At 45.5% G+C, this 17279-nt stretch overlaps 1 protein-coding gene across 1 annotated transcript in view; it reads left to right on the plus strand.

The window, feature by feature from the left end:
* The first annotated feature begins 7800 nt into the window (after nucleotides 1-7800).
* Nucleotides 7801-17279, plus strand: part of Sptb (spectrin beta, erythrocytic) — a 131710-nt gene continuing 122231 nt past the window's right edge. Inside the window, exon 1 of the mRNA XM_052185623.1 lies at nucleotides 7801-7968. The gene's annotated coding sequence lies outside the window, so the exon portion shown is untranslated. The remainder of the gene's footprint in view (nucleotides 7969-17279) is intronic.

Below are 17279 nucleotides of genomic sequence, written 5' to 3' on the forward strand. Positions count from 1 at the left end.
CACACACACACACACACACACACCTGGGCATTTTGGCTCATGTCTTTAATTCTAACATTTGGGAGGCAGAGGCAGGAAGATCTTTGTTGGTTCAAGGCTAGCCTGGTCTACAAAGTGAGTTTTAAGACAGCCAAGGCTACACAGAAAAAAGACTTGTCTTGAAAAGAAAAGATAAACCGAGCCGGTGGTGGTGCACGCCTGTAATCCCAGCACTCTGGGAGGCAGAGGCAGGTGGATTTCTGAGTTTAAGGCCAGCCTGGTCTACAGAGTGAGTTCCAGGACAGCCAGGGCTACACAGAGAAACCCTGTCTCGAAAAATACAAATCCAAAAAAAAAACAAAAAACAAAAAAAACCCAACCCCCCCAAAGATATTATTTACATTCACAAGTGCTTGTTTGTGTATGTGTGTGTATGCATATGCAAATGCATGCACACATGTGCAAGGAGGCCAGAAGAGGGTGTTGAATCCCTCAGGACTGATGTTACAGGCACGTGAGTTGTGGCACATGGGTGCTGAATCCAAACGCTGAGCCTCATGACTGAGCAGCAAGCACCCTTAACCAATAGGGCGTCTCTCCAGCTCCCACTTGGAGCCCCCTCTTAAAAAGTTAACAACACATCATAACATTTTCCTTTTCTATTAATTATAAATCTACACCCTTGCTTAAATGAACATTTCTTTATGTGTGCACATGTGCCATAATTGGTTTTGAAAGGGAACTTCTGTAGACCAATTACATTTGGTAGAGTTCATCATTGCAAAACAAAACAAAATTGATCCACAAATCAGGCAGCTGCAAGGACCTGAGAAGTCTCTGAGAATCTTGGCCCATGCTATTCACCAGCAGGTTCAGGGAAATGGACCCAAGACATGGAAAAAAGCTTACGGCTACAGGAGGGCCAATCAGTCAGGCACCTGCTTGGCTTAACTGATTCATTTCTTACAAGACTTCCTGCAACCAGCCAAAGCTGTGACTCAACTCTCCACTGGTTAGAATGTTGGGCCCAGTGTAAGTATCCACTCCAAGATTACAGGCTCTCACATATTGTGTTAACATCACTTTGACCAATTAAAAAAATAATGTATTTCTTTTTATTTCATGTGTATTGGTATTTTGCCTGCATGTAAGCCTATGTGAAGATGCCCCCAGAACGAGAGTTACAGACAGTTGTCAGTCACCACGTGGATGCTGAGAATTGAACCTGGGTCCTCTGGAAGAACAGCCAATGCTCTTAACTGCTGAACCATCTCTCCAGCCCTCATTTAAAAAAAAATTTAATCTCAATTTTTAAAACTTTCTATTTTTGAAGAATATTGACATTGAATATATGGTTTTTTACTATTATCAACATCTTTATGATAAACATTTCATAAATTCTTTTGCTTGTTTGAGACAGGATTTCTCTGTGTATCCCTGGCTCTCCTGGAACTCACTGTGTAGACCAGACTGGCCTCAAATTTGCTACCTCCTGAATGCTAGGATTAAAGGTGTGACCCACCGCCACTCTGATTTATAAATTCTTAGTATATGTGTACAATACTGAAAGCTCGATCAAGCTGGGAGAGTCCTCTGAGTCTAGGTAGTTCAATGTCATTATTTTATGGTTGAGAAATTGAGGCATTGAGAGTCTAAGGGGCAGCAGTGTTCTGAGTCTCCAATGGTGGGTCTTTCTATAGATTCTGACTATAAGATGCTATTAAATAAGTTGCAATGCACTCTTCTTTCTTATCCCTATACCAAAAGGTCATACTTAAAAGCTAACTCCTCCCCAAGGTCATTTTCCTGTGATGGTTTGTTTTTATTTATGGAATAAAGATTATAGCCTTCGGGATGCTAGCAGGAGATCTATCAAGCGCCTGGAGTCCTAAGAGGCAAACATCTACTTCTGGCAGCACTTGGTGCAGGTGAAGTGCAGTCAAGAAGACAGGCAGTGATTGGGTCAGTGCTGGCATAAATATGCTTGTTTATAGCTGGAAACCCACTCCAAGGGAAGGGTCCACAGCCTTCAGTTGGTGTGTCTACAGGTGCAGTGCTGGACGCTGGATGAGACATAGTTGGGAATTGTGATGACGGTGGGATGAGGGTGAGCAGCACAAAGTTGCCACTGTGCATGTGCTCAGCATCATTTGGGGCTAAATTCTTTTTTTTTTTTTAAGATTTATTTATTTAGCTGGGCAGTGGTGGCGCACGCCTGTAATCCCAGCTCTCTGAGAGGCAGAGGCAGGCAGATTTCTGAGTTTGAGGCCAGCCTGGTCTACAGAGTGAGTTCCAGGATTATACAGAGAAACCCTGTCTTGAAAAAACCAAATGCAAAAAACCCCAACAACAATAACAAAAACCCAAGATTTATTTATTTATTTATTTATTTATTTATTTATTTATTTATTTATTTTTATGCATGTGAGTACATTGCTGCTTTCTTCAGGCACACCAGAAAAGGGCATCAGATTCCATTTCAGATGGTTGTGAACCACCACGTGATTGCTGAGACTTGAACTCAGGACCTCTCAAAGAACAGTCAGTGGCCTTAACTGCTGAGCCATCTCTCCAGCCACCAGGGCTAAATTCTTGAATGAGTTCAACTAGGAGACTATAAATCCTATTAATTTAAGACTCAAAGCCACATATGACTCAACATCTATAATCTTAGCACATTGGGAGCAGGGGGACTGCTGTGAGTTCCAGACCAATCTCACAGTCTGAATACAGAGTGAGACACTGTCTCAAAATCAAACCAAACCAAACCAAACCAAACAAAAAACCAAACAAAAAACCAAAATGTGTTACCACCTCCTGAAGAAACAACTCTAATACGTATGAGATTTGGAGTTTGTGTTGTCTTTGGGAAATCACTTAAATTCTGAGATTCATAACCCAGCAATGAAGATAACCATTGCAATTTACTTCATGAAATACAATGAAAACGTTTGACAGAAAGAAAATGATAACTTTTTAAAAACAGAACTTGCCAATGAAAATGGGGAAAAATGTAGGTGTTCTAGCAAAAACCAATTATATCCTGTATGTATTCTATAAAATACATCATGTTTAAGCTGAATTATAGTTTCTTATAGACTTCAAAACATTGAAGAACTATGCAAACAGAAGCTGAGCAGCTGTGGAAATAATCCACAGAATAGAGAGTGAAATTAATTTGCAGAGGTAATGGAGCTTTTTATTGCCGATTCTTTCCAAACTTTATTGAAATTTTCCCAAAGGTCTTGGTTAATATTATGAAAAAAAGATACTGTGATTTTGGTAACTGCTCACTTGCAAACAAAACAATTACCAAGACCGTTCATGTTGGCAACAATGGTCACATACATAGAAAATTGTTTAATTAGTTGAACTGTTAGAATGGTAGCTTGTCTGTCAATCCTTATAATAAACTCAATTTCAATTTTGTTAAACTTATTTCTTTTATGCATACAGATGCTTTGCCTCCATGAGTGACCGTGTGCGTGCCTGCTGCCCTCAGAGGTCAGAAGGCATTGGGTCCCCAGAATCAAAACGAACCACCGTGCTGGTACAGCAAGCAGGCCTGGGTCCCCTTTAAGAGTAGCAAGCGCTCTCACCTGCTGAGCCGTCTATCCAGCCACCTCAGAGTCAAGCTTTAAATTATAAATTTTCCCTGTGGCCTGAGTTCCTGTCTGATAAATATTAATAAAGGATGAAAACATGGATTTTGGTCTCAGGTACTCTTGATTACCCACCTATAGCATATCTTCTCTGGAAGACTTAAGACAGAGTTAGTGTCAAAGCGTTAATTCATTTGGTCTACATTCCTGTGGCCTTGATCTTGTGTGCTCAAGATCTAGGCTTAGTGAAGCTTGGTGTCTGGAATGGGGTCTCTATCTGAGGGCTATGACTGAAGATGGTGCTGAGAGAGCAGAGCAGTAAGAGTCCGATCCACCGGAACCATCAGTGTTTGCTTTACCTTGTTATCCATGAGACACAGGAAGAAGGACCCATGGGTGAGCCGGGAGGTGGGACTTCGAGCAAGGTCTCCTTAATTAACTAGCCCCTGCTCTCCCTGACAGACAGTGAGTTAGGCGTCATGTGCAGCAGCTGTAGTGCAGGAGCTGGTAAAATTCAGCCACAGTACTGTCAATTACATCTCAAAGAATGTGAATTCATTCAGACTAGCTTATTCAAACATATTTAAAGTGTGAACCTCCTGTAAAACATTACATATAATGTATTTGTAAGCCAGAGGGGGGAAACTTTTATTGACTTCTCTGGTTGGTCTCCAAGACTGCAACTTCTTTTAATTCCTGATTTGTTCATTTATTCACTCATAGTATCTTTACTAATTTTGTCTCATGTGCCAGGTACCATGCTATGTGCTTAGCACCGTATCCTGAAAGTAATGAGAAGCCACGGGTGATTTAATGTAACCTGATGGCATAATCAGTTTTCCTTCTTAGAGTAGAATTTGGCTGCTATGTGGAAAAAGAATTGAAGGAGAACAAAATGGGAGAATGGGGGAGCAGTTAGGAGTCTGAGGCATCTGAGGGCAAAGGCTTGGTCCGCAGGCCTCAGCCCCCTCTTGATTCTCAGTGGTGTACTTGAGGAATCAGCCTTACTGCTTCTTTCTTGTCTTTGCACGTTGAGAGGGAAATGGCACCCTTAGGTAATCCCAGACATGGGAAGGAAAATTCAGTTTAGTTTCCTGAAACGTAGTTCAGTTAAAGAGCATGGTACATGTTAGTATCATGAGTTCTTGATCCCCTTATTGTTGCCACTAAGGAGCTGAATTGATCAGGTTTAGCTTTGTATTTGCTTTTGAGTATCTTTCTAATATATATGTTCATGTTTAATTCAAAGTGGTTGACTTAAATAGCTTTGGCTTTGTGGTTCAATAAAAATAGCGTATTTGGGCAGCAGAAATTAGTCTTAAAGGGTTGGGGGAAGGTATAAAATTGGGGGGCGGTTAAGGGAAGGGGGTGGATCTGAGGAGAGCTGGGGAGGGCTGAATATGATACAGACATGTAAGGGATTCTCAATGAACTCTGTGTGTGTGTGTGTGTGTGTGTGTGTGAGAGAGAGAGAGAGAGAGAGAGAGAGAGAGAGAGAGAGAGAGAGAGAAGGAGAAGGAGAATGACAATCATTCCCCTGTAGAGAGAGCCTCTAGTGTCCTTACTTACTTACACTCCTTGGTCTCACCTATTGATCCCAGGGAGAGCTGGGCACTCAGTCTCTGAAGGCTTCCTCCCAAACCTTGGCCCAGAGCATCTACTATAGTCTTAAGTGCATGCTTCCTCTCACAGTCCCAGAACTCTTCCAAAGCTGCAGATTAACTAGGGAAACTTACAAGGAGCTTGGAAGAACAAGTTGTCAAGATGGTCAGGGACAGTCCTTTAACCAATAAAGATGAAGGTCTATCTTTATCTCCGATAGAGAATTCTCAGAGATACTGTATAATCTTCTAAGAAGGTCGCTGTAGACGCTCCTTCTCAATAATGACCTTGAGAGTGAACCTTTCTATCAGTTTTCCTCTCCCTCCCCCCACACTGTTCCCCCCAATTTCTCATTCCTGTGCATGTTGTGCAATGAATGCCCGTTCTCTCTGCACTTCTAAACTTCCTCTCTCCCTGGGCTCTGATTTATCATTTCACTGTAACTCTATTAGCTGGGAAGCATTTGGGGATGTTGTCAGGATAACAGGATCTGCGGCAAATGAGGTTGTATTGAATTATTTATCGTTCAGCTAAAGTGGAGATAGCCACAGCAGAAGAGCTGGTTTGTAAAATCTTGGGGTAATCTGTCTGTTGCTTTGGAGTGTTTGTCGTTGTCGTCATATTAATTATTTTCTTGTGGTTGAAAATTATAAATTTGAATGCTCCAAAGGAAAATGTGTGCAGCCATTCAGTTCAGAGCTTCAAGCCTATAGCTAAGAATTATCTGTTTCCTGTAATATATAATTATGTAGCTGCAAAGCTGCAATTCTGGGATTCATGAATTTATTTAATAAGTTTATTCACACACGGTTTAAAACATATAAATACATAATTCCACCCCCCTTCTTCTTTCAAAAATAGATCAAGGATTTCAACTTGTGATATGTAAGTCTCAGCTTTTGAAGTTGGCCTGTTTTTTTTGTTTTTGCCAGGAATTGTTTCTTAAAATGATGATTTTTAAAACTCAACAACAAGCAAAGCAAATGGCTTGGTGGGGGTGGGATGGGGTGGTGGAGGATGCTGGCGAGTCCCAGGGCCTTTGGAGTGCTAAATGTGTGCTTTGCTGAAGACCTACAGCTCCTGCTCCCTACAAAGAATTGCTAGATGGCCTCGGGGGGGGGGGGGGGGGGGGGAGTCACTGCTAACCTCTGGGATAACCAGGGCCGGTGTGCCTTTTTCCTTGTAATACTGATGTCATCTGGGAAATTGGTATGTAATAAGAACTCTGGCAAAAGGAGAGGGGAGAGTTCTATGGCCTTTTAATACCTGTGGCTTTTTGTCCCAATTAGCATTTCTTACCGTCCAAATACCTACTCTCAAAAGAAGTGTGACGGCAGCAGGCAGTGAAATATCTTTTGCGTACCTTTAAGACACAAGACTAAGCTTGAACATCTGGCAATTGAACACCCTTTGCTCATGAATCCTAGAAAACAGCTTAATTATACACTCAAGCAAACACGTCAAGAGAAAAGCTGTTTCCTGTTAAGAATTCCAGGGAGCATCAAAGTTAAAACTCCCTTCTGCATTTATGCTCTTTTTAATCGCCACGCCAGTCTCCATTACACCTGTGATTACCCGGGCTGAAGGTCTGTGAGAGACCATCCCAGGCACAGCGTGTGGAGGACCGCCCCCACCCCCAATAAAAATAAAACAAGGAAAGGTTCAGCAAGGCACGCAACAAACCTTTCTGAGCAATGACCTTGCATTGTTAAAAAGTCAAGGAAATAGCCTGCCCTGCAAGTCGCCCGTGTTCGTCCCTGTCACCCTTTCTAGTCGCAGATGCCTTGACACCCTTGGTTCTAGCGTCTCCTCTGGCCTGCTGTACTCCACCCCGCCAAAGAGTGCAGAGAGAAAAGCAGGATCTTGCCCGGAGACCCGGGCTCACAGGAAGGTGCAGGTGGGCTGGTGTGCTCGCTTGCCTGTTGATTACGGCCCCTGCAATATGCAACTGTAGGCTGCGCGCCACCAACCAGCACAGCCGGGTTCTCCGGGACTGTACTCAGCTTGAAAGCTGGAGCCGCGGCCTCCTGCCCGCAGGCTGGGGGCGGGGGCCTCGGCCCAATGCCCACCCCCTGTGCTCCCAGCGTCTGCTCCTACTACCAGCCGGTTGTAGCCGGCCCGGGAGCACGCTTTTCTAACGTAACCCGCCCGCGGGAACAATCTGTCCCTTTCCAGCCTATCTCAGGAGGGGCGCAACAGCCGGGGCGCCCTCCTTACCCACCCTACGGCCTAAAAGGGTCTTTCGATGTATTTTCAAAACCAGATCGCAGTCTGCGGGGAGGCAAGGCGGGAAAGGCTGGGAGGACTCCTTTTGGCCGCCAGGCTTGCGGCTCCGGGCACACGAATTAGGCCGGAGCGGCATAGTCGAGTCCTCTTCCCGAGGCAAGGGGGCTCAGGGTGTGCGGGATCAGGGGAGGTGAGAGAGGACCCTGGCGCCCCAGGTCCCGGCGGCGGCGGCGCTAGCGGCAAGGCAGGTGCCCCCGGGCGCGCAGTCTGATTGGCAGGTGCAGGAGTGGGTGGGGAAGGCGGGCCTGGCGCTGCGGGAGGCTGCGGCCCCGCCTCCCCGCTCCCGCCCCCGCCGCGGGACTATCTGGTCCCGGCAGCAGCGATGTCCCCCGGCGGGAATGTCCCTCCTCAGATAATGTTATTTATATCTCTGGGCGGGTCCGCGGCTCCGCTGCACCAGGCGCCCGGCGGCCACTGTGCCAGGAGCCCCGTGCTGCCCTCCTCCCCCTGCGCCGCCGCCCCCGGGCTCGGGGTGGCCGCAGCTTCAGCCCCAGCGCAGGTGAGTCCCCGAGGGCCGCGAGGCGGGAGGGAGGTGGGTGCCCCGGAGCTAGCGCTGGCGATCGCGGGGCCCAGGAGGCGGATGACGCTACGGCCCAGTGGGGGCCTGGCCCCGGGTGCCTAGCATGGGGCGGGAGGGGTGCGGAGCCCGGGAGGCCCTGGCGGCTGCGGCAGTCGTCACCCCGGGACGCGGGAAGCCGCGTGGGTTTCGCAGGCGCTGGGCGAGCAGGGCGCTAGCTTTGGGAAGCCAGCTAGTAGAGTGTCGCTCTGGGGCACGGGGAGTGGGCTTGGTGTGTGTGTGCTCTTGGCCGACTCCCCCAGGACCCTCGCTTGGGAGCAAAGTGTGTGTGTGGGGGAGCTGCCTGTCGTTGGTCTAGGGACTGACCGCGCCTGTGCCTCCTTCTCAACCCCCGGGCGTGTCGGATCCTCTTCTGGAACTTGGCTAGCACGCTCCAGGGCTGCCCAGCGCCAAGGCTGGGAGGACAGTTCAGGGCAGCAGAGGGGGCCGGGCCTCAGGATGGCAGGCAGGACGTGCAGAGTGGCCCAGTGTAGACTGAGAAGGGAAAGATCAAGTGTCCCAAAACTATATTTCTAGCACCCCCCCACCCATCCCGTTTAGTTTTAGTTCCTATTCTCCAAGCCACTGACCACTCTACTCTTGCCCTTCGGGCCAGTTCCAGCAACTTGGCCCTGGAGAAATAGGAGAAAATGGAAGAAACAAGAGCTCTAACACAATCCCCAAGTCCCACCAACTTACCCAGACTTCCCAAAGGGGAAAGAAATAGCTACGAGGCTTGAGTACAGTTTCCGTGACAACAAGCCTTAGGTAGGGCCTTGATTTATAGTCTATTAATATCCAAACCACTGTTTTCAGTGAGCAATTAGAGGTGCTAGAGTTAATAACACCCTTAACTCACTGAAGGGATATGGAAAGAAGCCATTGTTTTAGATGCATCCGGCAGGGTGGGATGGGATTATATAGTGATGGTCTCTTTTACTAAGAACTTCAGTGGGGAGAGGATATGGCTGTCACCTTCATGCCAGGAGGCAGCCACACAAAACCCCTGTCTGCAATGGATGTATATAGTTCGGTTTCCAAGGGAGGTGATTCAGATAGCTTCTGAGTGAGAGGAGCCTTCAGGGAAGAAAAAATATCGAGGCACTTGTAAGCTGTTCTCTTAGGCTCCCCATAGCGTCACAGATCACTCAGAATTTTAGTCTAGAGTTCTCTTTTTAACTTCTCTGTGACTACGGCCCAAGGTAGCCATCTCCTATTCCAGGATCAGACTTCATACGCTTTTCCAAAGAGCCCTGATTTCTAGAATGTTATGGGAAACTCTTACAAGCACAAACTGTTTGCTAATTATGTACTGAATGCCCAGTACTCCCAGAGGCTTGGGGACTAGCTATCAAAAGGAACAGTAAACTTGGTACAGAGAAGAGCCCACCAACCTTGAGATGAGGCCAGGCGTTTATACAAATTTGTGTTATCAAATTCTGGCGTTGAGTAAAGCGCAGTTGAAAGGAGAGGGACCCTTTTGATGGCAGGCCTCCCTTTATCAGTGGCCCAGTGGTAGTGACTGGATGAGCTAGCCCTGTTAATCTTGAGTTCTCTGAAGACATAGAGTCCACTCAAGGAATTGAAAGCACCCAAAAACTCCCAGGCATTCAGGCTGGGCCTTGCTGCACAGGCATATCAAGTTTTCCCCAGTGACTTGTCCCGTGGAGAGCTGGGATACCACCTCTTGCTCTGGTCATTGCTTCGTCTAAGTGATCTGAAGGTGTCCGGTGGAACCGTCACACCTGTTGGATTGTTTGCTTGGGACTAAAGGCATAACGGGGGTGGGGGTGGGAGTGAGGGGAGGGCTGACTCCCACCTGCAATCACGCTTGACAAAATAAATGTGACTTTTTTAGGCAAGCTAGGTGCGAGTGAAAGCTCTGAACTAATGTCAGTCTGTCACAATTTTGGAAAATAGTTGGTTTTTGATAAATAAAAAGAACAATAGCTTTTATTTAGTCTATCTTTTAGGTACTTTGTGGCTGGCTGGTAGTAGATTCTTCGATAGTCTTGGTTGACTGAATGAGTGATCAAGGCTACTTTATATGGCATTTAATTGTCAATTCTGCAAGGTCACTCATATTATCTCATTTTAAAAAGCAAAGAAAGGGCTGGTGAGGTGGCTCAGTGGGTAAAGGCACTGCTGTTCAAGCCTTGTGATGGACACAAAGTTGTCTTTTGACCTCCACAACTGTCTCTGTATGTGCGCGCATGTGCACACACACACACACCATAATAACACATTTTTTTTGTTTTGTTTTTTGTTTTTCCGAGACAGGGTTTCTCTGTGTAGCCCTGGCTGTCCTGGAACTCACTCTGTAGACCAGGCTGGCCTTGAACTCAGAAATCCACCTGCCTCTGCCTCCCAAGTGCTGGGATTACAGGCATGTGCCATTACCGCCCAGCAATAACACATTTTTTTTCAAGATTTATTATATGTAAGTACCCTGTAGTTATCTTCAGACACACCAGAAGAGGGCATCAGATCTCATTATGGATGGTTGTGGGCCACCATGTGGTTGTTGGGATTTGAACTCAGGACCTTTGGAAGAACAATCAGTGCTCTTAACCACTGAGGCATCTCACCAGCCCAATAACACATTTTTTAAGGGAGGAAATCGGTCCAGGGAATTAATAACTAGTTCATCTCACACAGCCGATGGGAGTTGAAGGGAGGCCCGGATTCAAGCTCTGTGCTTGCTCTGTTGTCCTTTTAAGATTAGCCGCTCATCAGGGGATGCAGGGTAGGTTGGGGAGACTTGCTTACAGCGTTGGCTTATCACACTCTTCACTCCTTGAACCTCAGATCATAATTATGCCTATATCAGAGAAGTTTAGAATCTATTACCTCAAGGCAGCATTGAGCATTTATTTGCTCAAAAGTTTTTAGCCCGGCGGCCTCTTATTTTCAGGTCATTGTTTCAAGGACAGAATTACAATTTTGGCAATGGTCAAACACAGACTTAAAAAAAAAAAAGATTTTTCCTCTCAGTCCTGGAAGTGGCTAGAAGGGCTTGGTGATGATGCACAGGGACAGTGTGATAGGACAGAGGATGACTATAAAAAATTCATGAGGCAAATAGGACTGGAGTTGGAAGGGACCTTGGAGGTCACTGGTTCTAGCCTTCTGTTTGTATGATCACTTGCTTAAAGGCGGCCCCCAGCTGCAGTTTGCCTGCCATTTATAAGGTTCACTCACTTCTTACCATTCTAACCTACGTCTTCTCTGTTCCCACCCGTGGCCAGAGAGGTTGGTTTCCATTCAGACTACTGAGGTTCTCTTTCCTTTGGGGGAGATGAGGCGAGAACCTTAACATCCAATAGTTTCAGCTTAGTGAAGTTCAAAACCAGGGAACAAAAATGAGAAGGTACCAGGAGAGGAGGACAAGAGTATGGTTTTGATAGTGAAATTCTGACCTGTTCCTTAATTTCCCCATTGCTTGTTAACTGTATAGATGTATACATTATCCTATAAAAAGTGTGCAGTTCCAATCCACAGGCAGTATATATCTCAGGGCAGCTGCCTTTCTGTAGCATTTCTGGAGGATGAGAGAGAATCACTGGAATTGCCAGATACCTGGTATTTGTTTGTTTGGGTTTTTTTGTAAAAAAAATTATTTATTTATTTTTTATGTATATGAATGTTTAGCCTGAATGTATATACGAGTACCACATGTGTGGCTGGTGCTATAGGGAGCCAGAAGAGAGCATTGGACGCCCTTACACAGGAGTTACAGAGGGTTGTGAGCATCTTCGTGGATGCTGGGAACAGAACTGTGTCCTTTGCAAGAACAGGAGACATTCTTAACTGTTGGGTCATCTTTCCAGTCCCCAGATACCTGTTTTAATCTGAACCTAGTCACTAAATTGTTCTTGGAGAATATTGTTCCAAAGTTAAACACTCTGTCCAAAATCAAACTCTGCCCAAGACATGAAAAGGCAGACCACGTGACCAGTGGGAAGTTTGAAGTTCTATCAATACACTTGTTCATCGTCTGTAGTGTTTTTCATCACCCCTGACCTTCAGGTTAACACTTCCCAAGTGAGCTGGGAGCATAAGGAATGAATGAAAGCAGGAGCTATGCATGCTGACAAGAAGTTTGGTTTTCTAGTGATGCCTGGCTGGGTAGTCCATGGATACTGGACTCTGAAGCCTCGCAGATGGGGTCAAGACAAAACTACAGGACAGAGGGTACTTGGGAAAGGGTGTTTTGTCTATAGAGTAGTTTGTACTGACTCATTTGGTCTTTATGGGCAGATGTTTTTAGTTACTATATTATAGGGAAGGAGTCTGGGAGGAAGCCTGTGTGTGTGGGTCTGTATACTGAGTAGTTCATCTCTCTGCACTGGCTGGGGCTGTCACACAAGTATGTCTTCTCTGTCAGCCCCAGGAGGGAAAGGTCTCTTGGCATGGAGGGTGGAGATAGAGATCAAAGGAGAAAGCAGGAGACAGTCAGGAGACTTCACGGTCAGACCTGGCTCCTCACAGAATAGTCAACTCGTGGTAGTAAATATTTAGGAACTGCCATAGCATGTTTTCCTCTTGTTGCTTAGTTCTCAGTTCTCAGACAGGCAATGTAAGTTCTTCCATTTCCAGCCAGCCTTAGTCAGGCATCAAATCACCAGGGGAGCACCAGCCTTGCAGCCTGCAGAGTTTAAAGGCTGAGTGCTTTCTCCATAATTGTTTAGCTAGCTTCTGACATCCCCCAGACCACCACTCATTTTGTTCTTCCCTTCTGGTTGCAGGAAATATTACAAAGCTGTCTTCTTACTGCCTCAGCAAGGCCCTCTCAGGCTTTGCTATATTTCTATTATATCTGTGCAGACCTGGCTGAGGGTATAATTAAAGGGCAATTAAAACTCAGACATATATCATGTTAACAGTAGGGGCAAAAGCAGGTCTCCTTTCTTTCGTTTGAATGCCGTAAATTTAGCAAAGGAATAGGAATGGGGCTAGGAAAAAAAAAGACTTTGTATTGAACTGGGCTGGGATCCTGCAGGATATTTGTGAAAAGAGGAACAGGGCACCTTGACAGTCAAAGAACAATAAGTGCTTTGAATTATAGTCAATTCCGAAGTTTCCACTATTGTGAAAGAAGCAGAAACTTGGATAGTTTTGCAAATGAGTAAAAATCTTTTCTATTTGTACCAGACTTAAATACAGGCGTGTCTCGTGTGCAGATTCATAGCATCTCAGATAAAGCGAGATGCATCTACAGTCTTAAGAGACAAGGATGGGAAAGAGATCTGAAACCTTATCCCATCCCCAGGCTCAGCTCTGGACTCTTTCAAGCTCAGAAGACCCTTGAGTGATAAATCAACTTCACCGCACAGCATATTTCCTTAGGAAGACAAGGGCAGGCCTTTCCCAAGCCTGGCTCTGAGGCAGAAGTCATGGACATTTCACTGTCCGGCGTATTTCCTTAGGAAGACAAGGCCAGGCTTTCCCAAAGCTTGGCTCTGAGGCAGAAGTCATGGACTCTTAACTGGAAAGGCCTGAGAAAGCAATTGAGATGCAGTGAAAGAGAGCAAACACAGGGCGAGTACTATATACCTCACACTGGCGTGTGCGCAGGTCACAGAAAAGAGGCAGATGAAGGCCCCCTCAGTCCTGGGAGGCAGACCTTCAAACAAGCACTGGCATGATAGAAAGCTTGGGGGGAAATGGTGCTTTCAGAAAAGGCCATGGCAGGAAGATCTGATGCAGGTTGGGGTGTTCAGAAAGGCTTTAAAAAGTGTCAAGAATTATTAAATGGGAGGCTGAGGGCATGGTGCAGGGCTGCAGGTGTGTGGTGCCCCCCTAAGACGGGCAGCAGAGCATCACTGCATTCCAGAGTCAGTAGGTCCTGTGTGGCTGGAGAGCGACCACACAATGAACATGGTTTCGGGTCCATTTGCTGGGGACATTTAGAAGTTCGTGTTGAAATCAGTGCAGGTTTTTAAATAGAGATATGTGTGTGGGAGGGGTCAGGCCAAATTCTTGATGAGATAAAGTTCCTCATCAGTGGGAAGAAAAAGTGAATTAGAGGCTGTACGAGGTGGGCTTGTCCGAGGTGGGCTTGTCCTGCGTCAAGGGAGTGAACACTCAGACAATGTTTAGTCCCTTCAATGGTCAGGATATCTTTGTATAATCTCATTATCCTTCTTTTAGAGTTGGAGGACTGCACTAGAAATGTCCCCAGGCAGTGGTTGCCTGCAGACCCTGCCCATCACCCAATTGCCTAGTTCCATCACAAGAAGACCTTGTCTAGGTTTTCTCTATAGGAGAACTGATTATTCTGGAGTTTCTGGCCAAGACAGTAATTGCTTCCTTCCTTCTGTAGAACATCCCATGTAAGTTTATTGGTTTGGAGAGAGGCACAGGGACATTGGTGGCAGTATTTATTACTCTAGCATACCCACAAGTCCTCAAGAATGGCTCTACAGAGTATACCATCACGATGGGCAAGATACAACTTAGTGGTTACGGCAGATACCGCAGGCAGATAAGCAGTGGGTTTCTGTTTTCTGTTGATGTTTTGGCTTTTCCAATCCCTCACCCCATCACTAGGCTTCTGCCTCATTTGGGACCTCAGCATTTTCTGTTTTTCCCAGTGATGCTGCCTCCTTTTGTCTTGTACCTCTTTCAATCTCCAAAAAAAAAAATATTTATTGAGTTCTCATTTACTTACCAAACATATTCTAGGCCAGTGGTTCTCAACCTTCCTAATGCTACTACCTTTCAACACAGTTCCTCATGTTATAATGACCCCCCCAACCATAAAATTCTTTCATTGCTACTTTATAATGTAATTTTGCTACAGTTATGAATCGTATTGTAAATATCTGATATGCAGGATATCTGATATGTGACCTCCAGAAAGGTCATGTCCCACAGGTTGTGAACCACTGCTCAAGGTTCATAGGGCACAATGGTGAACACGGGAGGGGAAAAAAAAAGTCTGACATCATGGAGCACACATCTTCAGTGGGAGAGGCAAGTATTATATCACACTAGAAGGCGGCAAATTGGTAGATCATAATATCAAGTGTTATAGAGAAAAGTTGGGCAGCATGAAGGGAACAAGGGAAGGTTCAACTCTGATGAGGTTTCGTTCCAGCAGAGATCAGGTAAAAGGAGGCAGGAGGCCAGGGGGCTCTTGGGAGATTCAGGTTCTAGCTTTAGTCCAAGCACAATAGGAAGCTACTGGGCATTGTGGACAGAGATGTGACCTGTTCGGGTTTGATTTTAGAGAGGATCTATCTGGTGTCCTGAGGATTGACTATGGAGGACAGGAAGCAGGGAGACGTGAAGATGACTGCAGTTCAGGTGACAGACAAGGCGTGGGGTGAGGGAGATGGTGCTAAGCAGGTGGATTCTGGGTGTGCTTGGAAGGCAGGGTTGGTGGGATTTAGATAGGGAGGAGAAATAGAGAGTCAAGGATGGGGTAATTGTTTTGGGCTCCAACAAGGGTCAAATAGAAGACCATTTACTGAGACGGTGATACAGTTTATCAAACATACTAGAGTCTGTTATTTTGGATTTCTGGTTTCACTGAGCAGTGGATTTGGGATAAAGTCAGGCAGGCTTTTCATTTAAATGTACCAAAAAAGAAAGAAAAGGAAAGAAAGAAAGAAAGAAAGAAAGAAAGAAAGAAAGAAAGAAAGAAAGAAAGAAAGAAAGAAAGAAAGAAAGAAAGAAAGAAAGAAAGAGACATTTTGTTGTATATGATTCATGATTGTTTGCTTTGAAGTGAAGGTTTGGGGGCTGGGGGAGACTGTGAGGCTGCTACTGTTCCTTTGAGGATCATTCCCACATCACTTTGAAGACAGGGTAGAGACAAAATTGAAAAATATTTCATTTGGTGATCATGAACATTCTCCATTTGCTGGTTAAAGCACAGACATTTTGGGATGTTTTCAGTTTTTCTTTATCATGAAGACCACCTTTTAAATTTATAAAAATGGATTTATTTATATATTTAGAATGTATACCCACAATATATATGGTTTTTACAATGAAAAATAAAAGTCTTTGCTATGTTCAGGTTTTTTGTTTTTTGGTTTTTTTTTTTTTTTTTTGGCTTTTGGTTTTTGGTTTTTTGAGAAAGGGTTTCTCTGTATAGCTCTGGCTGTCTTGGAACTCACTCTGTAGACCAGGGTACCCTCAAACTCAGAAATCCACCTTCCTCTGCCTCCCAAGTGCTGGGATTAAAGGCGTGCACCACCACTGCCCAGCCAGTCTTTATTTTTTAGAGGTTTGTTTGTTTGTTTGTTTGTTTGTTTGATTGATTGATTGGTTGGTTTCTCCAGACAGGGTTTCTCTGTGTAGCCCTGGCTATCCTAAAACTAGCTCTGTAGACAGGGTAGCCTTCAATTCAGAGATTCACCTACCTCTGCCTCTCGAGTCCTGGGATTAAAGGTGTACTCTATCAGTTCCTGAATCAGAAGATTATATTCGTGTATGTGTGAGTGTGTGTGTTTGTACACATGCCTGTGTGTGCCAGGTGCCTGTACAGGCTGGAAGAGCGTTGGATTCCCTGATGCTGAAGTCACAGGCTGTTGGGAGCCACCTGACTTGAGTGCTGGGAACTGAACCCCGTGCTCTGTGAGAACAGTGCTTGCCCTCAGCTGGTGAGCCACCTTTCCAACCCCTTACTTTTAGGAAGCAACACCCTGGCAACAATTTCCTGTGTATTCTTTCAGAAAAGTACCATGGCCCATTTTTACAGTGGTAGCTTAAGTCTAGATTGAGCTTCTCTTTATGGCTAAGGAGACTTTGCCATTTAGACTCTCAGACTGATCCCTACATGACCTGGGGTCCTGCCAGCCTCTCTACACTGAGAAACTGTTTGCCAGACAACACCCTCTCAGGGCTTCCAGTTACAGTCAGAGAAGGAATGGAAACCTGCACTCACCAAGGGTCCTCGTAACGCAGCCATAGTCTGATTTTCTACCCTTGGCTCTCGACCTTTCCTATTGCCGACCACTCCACATTTGGAGTGGTGTACAGAGGACCTGAGATCAAGGCTAGTCAGTCTGCCTCATGCTTCCCATCCCATAATGATCCCCCTTTCCCACACTTGATACACATATGACTGATTTGAACATAACTACAGACTTCTTTTATTGTTACTGTTTAATCTTGCTCAACTAAGCAATGTGCCCATTCATTCATCTAGGTTTTGTTTTTATTTTTCAGTTTATTCTGGTGTGTGAGGCAGAGGGATATCTAGTGTCCCACGGCATGAGTGTGGGGGTCAGAGGACAACT

The sequence above is a fragment of the Apodemus sylvaticus genome, chromosome 6 (assembly GCF_947179515.1).
Source record: "Apodemus sylvaticus chromosome 6, mApoSyl1.1, whole genome shotgun sequence".
In the NCBI taxonomy this organism is placed as follows: Eukaryota; Metazoa; Chordata; class Mammalia; order Rodentia; family Muridae; genus Apodemus; species Apodemus sylvaticus.